Genomic DNA, 11,426 nt, shown 5'->3' with positions numbered 1-11,426 from the left:
CCATTTCTGGCTAATCGAGCCTTTTGCCTCCTCGTACAGGACAAGTGTCTATTCTTTATAATTTGTGATTCATGATACTCTTATAAATTACGGTACTGGTGTAGTACACTATAGCAAAATCTCGTACTTATACGAATCTTACAGAGAAATAGGTTAGAGAATTCGCGAACACTTTTACCGAGCTCATTTTACAAAGCAGTGCTCAACGAGTATTCAGTTCTCAGTGTAATTATTAACAGGAACAATAATTATGTGAGCATATATATAACAGTAGTATCTTTATTTCATACCATGGTGATTATGATCCCTATTGGCTAATCCTACAATCAAGGAACGATATAATGATATATGAATCATGGTATTGTTTTACTCGACTCGAAACAGAGTCTGAATCACAACGGAGGTGAGGTCGTCAGCAGGATTTTTAAATGGGTCAGACTTCATAACCACTCACCATGAATCGAAGGGACACAAATCTGGCCCTGCGAGGACGAATTGTCACTTTACGTGACAATGGTTTCTCGATACGAGCCATTGCACGTGATGTTGGTGTGTCCCCCACCACGGTACAGTTGTGGATAAGAAGGTGGGAGGAGAGTGGGAACTTGAACGACTTGCGTAAGTTGTTAATGCTGAATGATTGGTGGATATGTTACATTGTTCATGGTTATTTAATCTTTCTTATTTAATATGAAATTTTCTTTCTTAAATGTATTTCGTCTCGCTATTATAATTTTGGTTAGACTACAGATATCCACAGCCATTCCAACACCACAGTAATATTTCAGGTGCACCTCCATAATTCCACACCGGTGGGTGGTTGGCCCTTGCCGACCTCAACCATGAACAAAGTTAGATAGTCGACTGAGTTGTCTCGGTAAAATTAAACCTATAAGAGCATTTTATTTGTGCCCACCCCGTCACAGTCATTGTGTGTCTTTTGATAGCTATAGTTTATTTATTAAATGTCATTTCAGTGATGGCTCGGGAATGATTTACAGTTTTAATAACCACCAACCAAATTGAGAATATTATGGATATATGTAATCTCGTTCTATTTGATATTCTTTTGAAACCAAAAATATACAGCCATGTTTACTAAATTATGATCAATCCATAGAGTACAAAATTCGAAGAATCTAGAATTGATTGCGATGTTATATAAATTATAACTTAACAATTTAAGATAATATGTTCTCTTAGCTAGGGCAGGGGGTCCACAGAAAACCACCCCAGCTGAGGATGACGCCATTATCAGGGCGGCTCGAGAGCAACCCTTAACCAACGCCGAGGCCATTCATGAAGACCTTGGATTAGAAGTGTCATCGATGACAGTACGATGCAGACTCCACACTGCTGGGATTCATCACAGAACTCCAGCGACGAAGGAGCTCTTGACGGAGCGACATAAGGCGGGAAGGCTTGATTTTGCCCAATGTCATGCTGATAAGGGTTTGGACTTTTGGGGCAGGGTCATCTTTACTGACGAGAAGTGCTTCTCGTCCACATAGCATGGGAAGCTGCATTGTTGGCGAACAAATAGAACTCGGTGTGATAAGCAAAATCATTACTTGCATCAATTATCAATTGCATTCAGATTTTGTTCCACGGAAGTGGACTGTCAAAATATTAAAGGGAGTAAACATAAATAAGAGTGCTATTTATGAGATAGATATTAGGTAAGGGACAGTGGCATCATTTGTTCTTTTTCCTCAAATATAATATATTAAATAAATAATTACACAATAGAATTCTTTCAGTGTTGTTCATCACTGAGAATTTAAATTCTCCAAAGGTATATATATATATATATATTATATATATATATATATATATATATATATATATATATATATATATATATATGTTCCATTTTCCGTGTTCACCATGTGGGCCCACACGTGTTCAATCACATTCATACCATTCAGACACACCCAGCCCCATACGTTGCAGGTGACATGGCCGGATCAAACCACCTCAACGATGTTACAGGGTTCATATCTGAATGAGAAAAAATGGGGGTGTAAATATAAATCATAATATATAGTATATATATATATATATATATATATATATATATATATATATAGTATATATATATATATATATATATATATATAGTATATATATGATTTATATTATACACCCCCATTTTTTCTCTCATTCAGATATGAACCCTGTAACATCGTTGAGGTGGTTTGATCCGGCCATGTCACCTGCAACGTATGGGGCTGGGTGTGTCTGAATGGTATGAATGTGATTGAACACGTGTGGGCCCACATGGTGAACACGGAAAATGGAACATGAGAGAACAACACAGCAACTCATGGCTCACATCAACTCTCAGTGGGAAATTTGCAGACGGAGACCGCAGCAAATTTTCAACCTTGTTCATTCGATGCCCAACAGATTTGAGGGAAGTGACTGAGAGAGAGGGTGGATGGTCAAGGTATTAGATTGTATAATATAAATGTTATATTTTTTGGTAATAGGACATAAAATGTTCTCATTTTGTTCTCAGTAGTTATTTGATTATATGTTTTAATAAACATAATTCCCAACAAGTTTTATTATAACCATGATACTTGATAAAATATTCGAAGTATCTGTAAAAAAAAAAAAAAAAAAAAAAAAAAAAATAGCATATTGTCTCCATACAATATTGAGAGTATTGCAGTAAACTTTCCTACTTACTCAGGCCCTACATGTTTTTGATGTCTTCCTAATCACCGTTTCTTGTTAACAGCATTGAATTATAGAACTGAATGACCCGCCGAGCACTGTTTTCATACAGGGAGGTTTGGTAACAGTATTGGCAAATTGCTTACCTTTTTATTTTTTACTTTGTTCACTGTGGTGTGGCCGATACAGATATGATACTTCGCCACTTATTTTCGCTTATTAGCTTCTTGGAGTCTATTAAAATAGTTTCCACTATTTGAAGTGTAATGCTTTATATCCTACTGATATTTTCAATATATCTTTGGTGTAAAACCTAAGTTATATGAACAAGAGTAAAAATGTGGCATATTTTTTGGCCGTCGTTGACGTTTCTGAGTATAGGGGTCATATGCTCTGTGGGACATTTTAAAAGGTAACTGTCAATTCAGTAGATGATACTACTCTATGTCAGCCACTATAAGGAAAGCCAAAATGGCTTCACCTATCACCTGAGGTCAACGAAATAAAGACGAAAGCGCTTGGATTTCAGACTATCATTTTCCCATGGTATTCGCTTATTTATGAAGTCACGTGCATCTACTGTGATTTTTTAAGCATAGTCTATAATATATCAGTGCATACATAATTTTAGAAAAAACAACAGTTAAACCTTAAAAGGTCAACCACGTCATATGACGTGTTGCAGAAGTCGTCCCACACATGTTGTTTACGTCATGTGACGTTCTTAAGTTTTTAATTTTGTGCGCCTTCATAGCTTATTGTATCGATATTGGTTCTGTTCTACTTAGTGCCTTATTAAAGGTCTTGCTGGCCGTTTGCACTGCTCGTCTTCCATTTGTATGAACTGCGCGGGGCGCGGGGGAGGGAGGTAAGGGTGGCCTAGGAGGTTGTCAGAAACGTCAAACCAGCTAATCCTGTGTGGCAAAGGATTGGTGGCGATATTTTTTTGCTGCACACCTTGATTTTGATGATAGTATATCAGGAATAAAGTTTTTTTTATTCTATTTTTAATGGTTCTATAATAAAACTAACTGTAGAGAGATCCAATCGTTAATTTCATGTTATGAAATGGGGTAATATATCAAGCGAACACCCAAGGGAACAAGAGTTTATGACATTACAGTATCAGAGATGAGAAATTTCTTTGCTTTGGTTATGCTTATGGGTATTGTCAGGAAGGGCAATCTTCGATATTATTGGGTCACTGATCCTCTCCTGAATGCACTAATGACATATCAAAACTGCATACTGAGCGCAGGGGTTTTTCTTATTACTAAGTTAGCTAGTATAGCTGAGAGAGATATATATAAGTTAGCTAGTATAAGAGAGAGAGAGAGAGAGAGAGAGAGATAGAGAGAGAAAACGCACTGCAACCAATGCTGTAAACTTGGCTTACGTGATAAGGTTAAACTATCCTGTTATGATGTTCGTGATTTTCGGCAATACCAATATAACTTTAAAATGTTGATCAATTTTAAGTATTGTGTAATGAATATGACCGATATATAATAATAGACACGGTTGTAAGATAACGTCTTGGCCGAAAGTTAAATGGAACCTTAATAAACAAACTTATATTACAAGTGAGACAACAATCTTAATTACAACGATATAAACTGCTCAGATTTTTTTTACTCCGCGCGCGCGCGCGCGCGAGCGTGCGTGCGTGCGTGCGTACGTGCGTGTGTGTGTGTGTGTGTGTTTCTCCAACCATTCCTAATAACTCCGCCCACCAAACGAACTCCAGAACTTATTGGTGGAACTCTTGTTAGCAGAGAAGGGGTTCTCCCCCCCATCTCCCTCAGTAAACACTGTTACCATGTAATTTTTCGAAGTCTCGCAAGAAGGTGTACCAGGGAAACCTGTGTCCAACTGTACATCACCCCTGCCAGCCGCCCCTAACAACCACTTAAATACTAGCTGCTGCTGTTGTGTGATTCCAGTGCTTGTTTGCACGTTTGTGTGTGCATGAGAAGGTAGAGGTAATGCAAGTATAAGTGATGGCCGTTCACGGACAAATTCGCACGAACCTAATTTCTAAATAAATGTTTGTAACTTTATATATGACGTCCATCTGTGTGTGTGTGTGTGTGTGTGTGTGTGTGTGGATAGGAGGATGACGGTTGTGTGTACATATCATGTCTGGTTGTAGTACTGCAGAGGGTATTGAAAGCTGAAAAGTACTATATAGCTTCAGTATATATAGTTCGTCCTGTGAAAACCTATGAAGAGGTGAGTGTGTAAATGTAATGATGGTTTTATTCTATTTCATTTCAAGCAAATTGTCACTAACCAAGGTATAGCAAGAAAGCAAAAATACTCCTGGTGTTTCCCTTAAGAACTGAATACTGCTGTTTGCTTTCAATGTTTTGTATATTCCTTTTCCCATAAATCGAATCCCTTATCTTGTCACTGCTCTTTTATCCTATTTGATTGATTATGTCTATATCTATACATTGGTGCATATCGTTTAACAGAAATTCTTCTAAATAATACTACTACCAATAATAATAATAATGCTCATTCATTTCATTTTCATCATTTTCATTATTGTTATTGATAACTGAACATCAAGGAAGAGTATTAGAATACATATCAATATAAGTATAAACTTTGAACATAGGCCAACTTACTTAATTAAGCTTGTTAACAACTTGTCTCTTTATATTTGTCATATTCCACATCCGAAATCTCTCCCTGTTGCAAAGTACTGCAAAAAGGCGCATCGCAAAAGCAGTCTCGCATCCTCGAGGACGCTAAACTAGAGAGGCCATCGCTGAAACAGCGGTCATCACCTATATACAACCTCTCATCTGAAGGTTTTCATGTTGTTTAGCATATCTAAAAAACAAAAAGGAAATTGGCACTTCGAACACCTATTAATATTCGCTGAAGATTGATTCGAGCCCTTGGTCAGACATACAAACTTTTAATCGTAGGAGCTGTTTAGTAGAAACAGTGCAATAGCAATGTATACAAACCAAAATTTACGCATCTTTGAACTATTACACTGTTGTATAACCAATGCAAAGTTTTTCCCAGCTTATTTTCGCTGTAACTCGCCTAGAAAAACAAAAACACGAGCATTCGCTTTTTGACTATGATGATTCAATGAAAATCATAAGCGCGCTGAAGTTGAAATTGAAATCAACAAACCGATTAATAATACGATTTAGCCTTTATCATGAAATATTAGCTTAAGTATCTTTTCATGCATTTTCAAAAAAAAAAAAAAAATTACTACATCGTTTCTGTTTGAAATAGTATTAATTTTTATATGCCAACATTGATGCATTGAATTTAAGATCCTTTTTTCTTTCCAATGAGAGGATTTTAGGAAAGCGGGCAATGTTTTTGATGTAACCATAAACGGAACAGTTAGTAGACAGAAATTCAGGATAAAATCCGTGTGCTGTCAGAGTACGTTAGAAAGCAATAGCAATTCTTTACAATCGGATAAAATTACAATGATATAAGTTATCGTTCGTTCACTGCTGGAACTTGTATAGCCTTGTAAAAGTGATTAGGAAAAGATAGGAAGTGGTTTAGCAAATCTGTATTTTTAATAGATAAATAAAAAACTGAACTAAAAAAACTAGAAAGTTTTAGAAATGCAATAATCCTTTCATCTTAAAATCGTAACAATGGATAGAAAGTAAAGAGAATGCACCACTTTCGAGATTTTCAATGTTTTGATAATATTGCTATTGTCATTTGTGTAGGAGCAATCGTTTGCACTGATTTAGCAATGAAGTTGTTAGTATCACTTAATCCATGCATGGAACCTATGCAAGACTTTTGCTTAGAGATTTCATCTTTATTTGAATTAAGAGAAGGAAGTTGAATGGGCATTATAGGCGTATTGTGTTTCATTAAGGGTGCCAAGTTATACTGGAAACATTATCTTGATTCTGGAATGCGATTCATCTAAGGAAGGAAGATTATGTCTGTCACCTCATGAATTGGTCATTTCATAGTCTTCCCTGTTATGCATCTGCCTCTAAGCACCTGACACCTATAATGAGTGCCTGCTATTCAGGGATAACAAGCATTAGCAAGCAATCAGAACTATTGTAATGAGGACTGTTTTATTTCGTCAAGTGATCTTTTGTGTTGAAAAAACACTTGACACTTCCTACTCTAAATAACATGTAAACAGACAAAAATATTTTCCTCCTGAATTTGTAATAAAATATAGCATTTTAGGCTATATGCAATATGCAAAATGCTACTTCAGTGGTGTTCATTTTTCAAAGGTAACTAAGGAATTTCTTAGACATAAAGCAGCAAAGTTCCCTCTGCAAATCTTTGTCCTATATCTTTTAAAACATTTAAGACATTGATTGCGTTTATTGACAGACGAGATCAGTAGTATATTCTTCAGGAATTTTGCAGCAATAAGAAAGTTGATACCAGTAACAAATGCTTTAATGGGGCTATCAATTTGAATGACTTCCCAGAATTCACTTCAAATCTCTCCCAGACACTTATGGAGAAAACTATCCCCTTTTAAAAATAAACCTCGAGAGGCTGCTGCTGATCTCTAGAGAAAAGAACAGTTCAACTTTAGCACAAAAGTACACGTAAGCATGTTATAATATCTGAAAATATACGAAACCATATTTCTATTTTCTAGTTTTTTAGCAACTTGACTTAATATATCCCTGAATGTTGTAGATAAACATTTTGATTGAAATACAGTGCGTGAGATAAAAAAATGATTGCATATCTAATAGCATTTAATTTCAACGGTAGCTTCCGGCTCCATAGTCTTCTGATATTTTGATAAAAATGTATCAACTAAAAAGAAAAATATTATTTTTTTTACCTAAAGTCAACACATTATACATAATTGTATTACATAAATTCAATTATATTTTATATTTTTTCTACTGAAAGCGTACTTGTAACATGGTTTCTTTTTGCGGAATAACTTACACTTGAAAATGTAATTTGTGACGTGTTATGAAGACACCGTGTGATTTTAGTTTCTTACAATAACACCGTACCTCAAAGTTAAGTTTAATCACGTAAAGCTTTGACCACATTCAGAAATGACTCCTCGAAGCACCTCTTCCCACCCATAAGGTTCCATAGCGGACTGAATTCTTCCGATAACACGAATGCCATCGTAGCATAGGTATAATTCTAGTTCTAAAATCCGATATTGGAATATCTGGAATTTTTCAAGGGATTCTTTTTTCTCTGGAATTCCTTGTCAAATCCACATTTTTCGGAGAGTCAGATGCAAGTAGTTTTACTCGTGATAAATTTGCTTTGTCTTCTTTCTGTGTCTCGTTTAGAAGTCTTGGTTTCTCTCGTAAATGGAACAGCTGATATTTATTCGCTTGATCACTTCTTCCTTGGAGAATGGAAGGCACCGTTCATTTCATTCATAATCCTCAAAGATTTATGCACTAGCACAAGGGGCATTTTCAAACAAGAATAAAGAGACAGAGTTCTACGAAGTTAGGTGGTTATTGTTGGATGAAACAACTTCTGCAAGGCTGACATTCTGGCCGTTAGATGACCAGCAAAACTTCACTTCGCTAATTCTGTAATTATGTACCCAGAAGTCAGTGCGAGAGATTGTCTTCGAGTTTGAATGTTTTTTTATTCTCGTATGTTGAGGAAATGTTATGTGATTATAAAATATTAGACAACAGTGGCAGAAGGTGATTCAATAGGCTAAAAAACAGAGCACTATGGAGTAAATCACATGATATACACATTGGAAGCGTTGTTGCCAACCAACATAGAACAAGGAGCTGACGTTCTGAGGCGCCGCGTTATTTTCAAAGTTATAAAACACAATTATAATATATAAAAATGTAAAAAAGACTCAGTAATAAGAAATTTATAGAATAAAAAACCAATATTTAACCAACAGAATGTAAGAGATCGTATAATTTTAAATTTTTATTTGATACTAACATCGCTTGTTTTGTCTCGACATTCCAAGATATAAATCAGCGAAAATTGTCCAACTTGGGTATTACCATTCCGAAATATCAGAATGACAGGTTTTAAACCGTCCTATTATCAATTCTTTGGGGCGTTTGAATCTGTCTTTTCCAAGTTAATTTCTTTACAATTTCCTTTGAATTCCGAAGAGGTTGTTCACAATTACATGTTTTGGCCCACAAGAGCTTCAACAATCTAACCACTTGTTGGACCCATTTTTTTCAAAAAGCAAAGGCTTGGATATTCTCAGAAACATTGGTAAACTTTTTCCTTTTTATTATAAATCGTAGTGAATTGGAGAATGTTATTTTTTCAAAACCAGAAAAAGGTAGAGGCGTGGTTCTTCTTAACCGTCATAACCGTGATGGCTATATTAAAAAAAAAAGTGTTGAGTATTTTAAATGACACGGCAACATTTCGTAAAATTGGTGTACCTGATTTCCCTACCAATTTTAGATTGAAAGATCTTATTAACAGTTTTCTAAAAAGTCTATTTGATAATAAGATTATTAATAACGACAACTAGCAGAATTTGATGAGTGCTAGTGGCTCATACGGAACTGTATATGGTTTACCTAAGATGCATAAGGACGGTGTAGACCTATTTTCGCTAATTACGAAACTCCTAATTATGAAACGGCTGTTCTTAGTACCTTTATTAAATGAATTCTTTATGAATAATTATTCAGTCAACAATTACGAACATTTTAAAAAGGACAACTTTCTTATGCAAGATTCCGAATTATTTATGACATGCCTGGATGTTGAGTCTCTTTATACTTATGTCCCTCTGTAAGAAAGAGACAATACAAATAACTTTGGACGAAATCTTTTAGTCAGCGAAATATTATATTTTACGGTTGTAATTATAGTAGTTTTAAGAAAATGTTACAACTGGCCGTGCAGGACACTGCCTTTATTTTTGTTAATACAGCTGACACCCAAGTTGAAGGAATGCTTGGCTGTGGGCAGTTCTCTTGACCCAGTTTTTTCAAACATCTTCATGTGCCATCTAGAGGAACAGATGCTGGACAATTGTCCCCTCTCTCTTCGGCCTTAATTTTATAATCGATACGTAGACGACGCCTTTTGACTTTTCTGAAATAAAGAGCAAGGTGATCCGTTTTTTGATGTGTCAGTTTAGCCCATCCGAACATTCAGTTTACGATAGATTATGGCAACAATAACAAACATGCATTTTTGGATGTACTGGTGTTCCGAAATGAACTGCGCGTCTGTACTAATAGTTTTAGGAAACAGACGTTTACCGGCTTCGGTAAGAATTTTTTTCGCAGTTGTCCTTTTAATTTTAAATTGAGTTCCTCAAGTTCTCTCTTCCACAGGGCCTGTACCTTATCCTCAACTTGGTATAGTTTCCACCAAGAGATCTCTTTTCTTTGTAAATATTTTCCAGAAAATTGCTACCCATCCAAGCTCATTTTTCAAACAGTTGTATAGCTTTCTTAATAGTAAGTTTGCTCCAGTTTTTAATGTTCCTAATGTACCAAAATTGGCTTCTTACTTTAGTATTCCTTTTATTAATGATAAATTATTTACACTTAATGAATGAACTTATTCACCGGCACCTTCCAGCAGTGAACAGTAGAGCCATACCCAAGAGCCCGTTAACGATTGGTTCTATTCCAGATATAAAGATACCGTGTATCTGCATAACTGTCCCAAATGTAAGGTGGGGAAATGTGTGGGGGCTCTCTTCTCATCGGCCACTCAAATGAATGGGCTGTCAGCTTTTATAATAAAGAGACAAATAAATCTTGAAGTCTCCTTCAGAAACTTGCTCTATGCTGTTTGACTGCAACGTTTCCCATGTCCATATATATACTGTATGTGTGTGTGTGGTGCGTGTGTGTGTGTAGGGGGGATTTCAAATCATTAAGAAAAGTAATAGTAGAATACGCTTTCGATCTATCAATTAAAAAAGATGACCAATATTTTACTTAATTCTGGATACAACAGCATCGTTATATCCAGAGAGAGAGAGAGAGAGAGAGAGAGAGAGAGAGAGAGAATGCTAGCCAAGTCACATGAACAGCAACACAACAGGAATTATGAAGAGAAATGTATAATCATGGATTGTAAAATAGGGCGAAAATCATTCCAAGTTCTTTATGTCGTTGACCTTCTTCCGCTTACAATGAGATTCAGGGCCTCTGTAACACGGTTTTTTCGCTATAACTTTTTATCTATGCATTTCATAAATATAACGCTTATTCAGAATACATATTATATCAACACATAAATTTTGAGTGTATTTTGCACTACGTAGGTTGAATAAATTCGGTACTTATAATGTAAAAGGGACCTTTTTTGAAGACGGGCCAAATTACTCAGAGAAAAGGTTTCGAACGCACTCGTTTACGTACTTATGACCCTCAATTGCTTCCCTCTTTCTCGATGGATGATTGGCTATACGTTAACGAAGGCTAAACCTCTGGCAACAATGACAAATACAAATTTAAATACAAGCCAAAGCAGTACACCTTTATGAACTCTGGAACGTCCCACTGATAATTGTCTTAATGAACAAACCAACAAAATATGTTAATAAATACAAAAACACTTCGATTATTAGTCTAACTCCCAAACTAAGTTTCCAAAGAAATTACAGTTTATAGGTCACAATCAGATTGACAAGATGTAGGGAATAGTTGGTAATTACCAAAAACATAGTAGACAAGCTTGATTTGATAACTGCTATATCCCATGTCAAGCAATTTTATTTATTGGCTATCTACCTATTGTACTGAAAAAAAATAGCC

This window comes from Macrobrachium nipponense, chromosome 18 (genome assembly GCF_015104395.2).
Source record: "Macrobrachium nipponense isolate FS-2020 chromosome 18, ASM1510439v2, whole genome shotgun sequence".
In the NCBI taxonomy this organism is placed as follows: Eukaryota; Metazoa; Arthropoda; class Malacostraca; order Decapoda; family Palaemonidae; genus Macrobrachium; species Macrobrachium nipponense.
The sequence above is the reverse complement of the archived record's forward strand: the minus strand, read 5'-3'. Positions refer to the sequence as shown.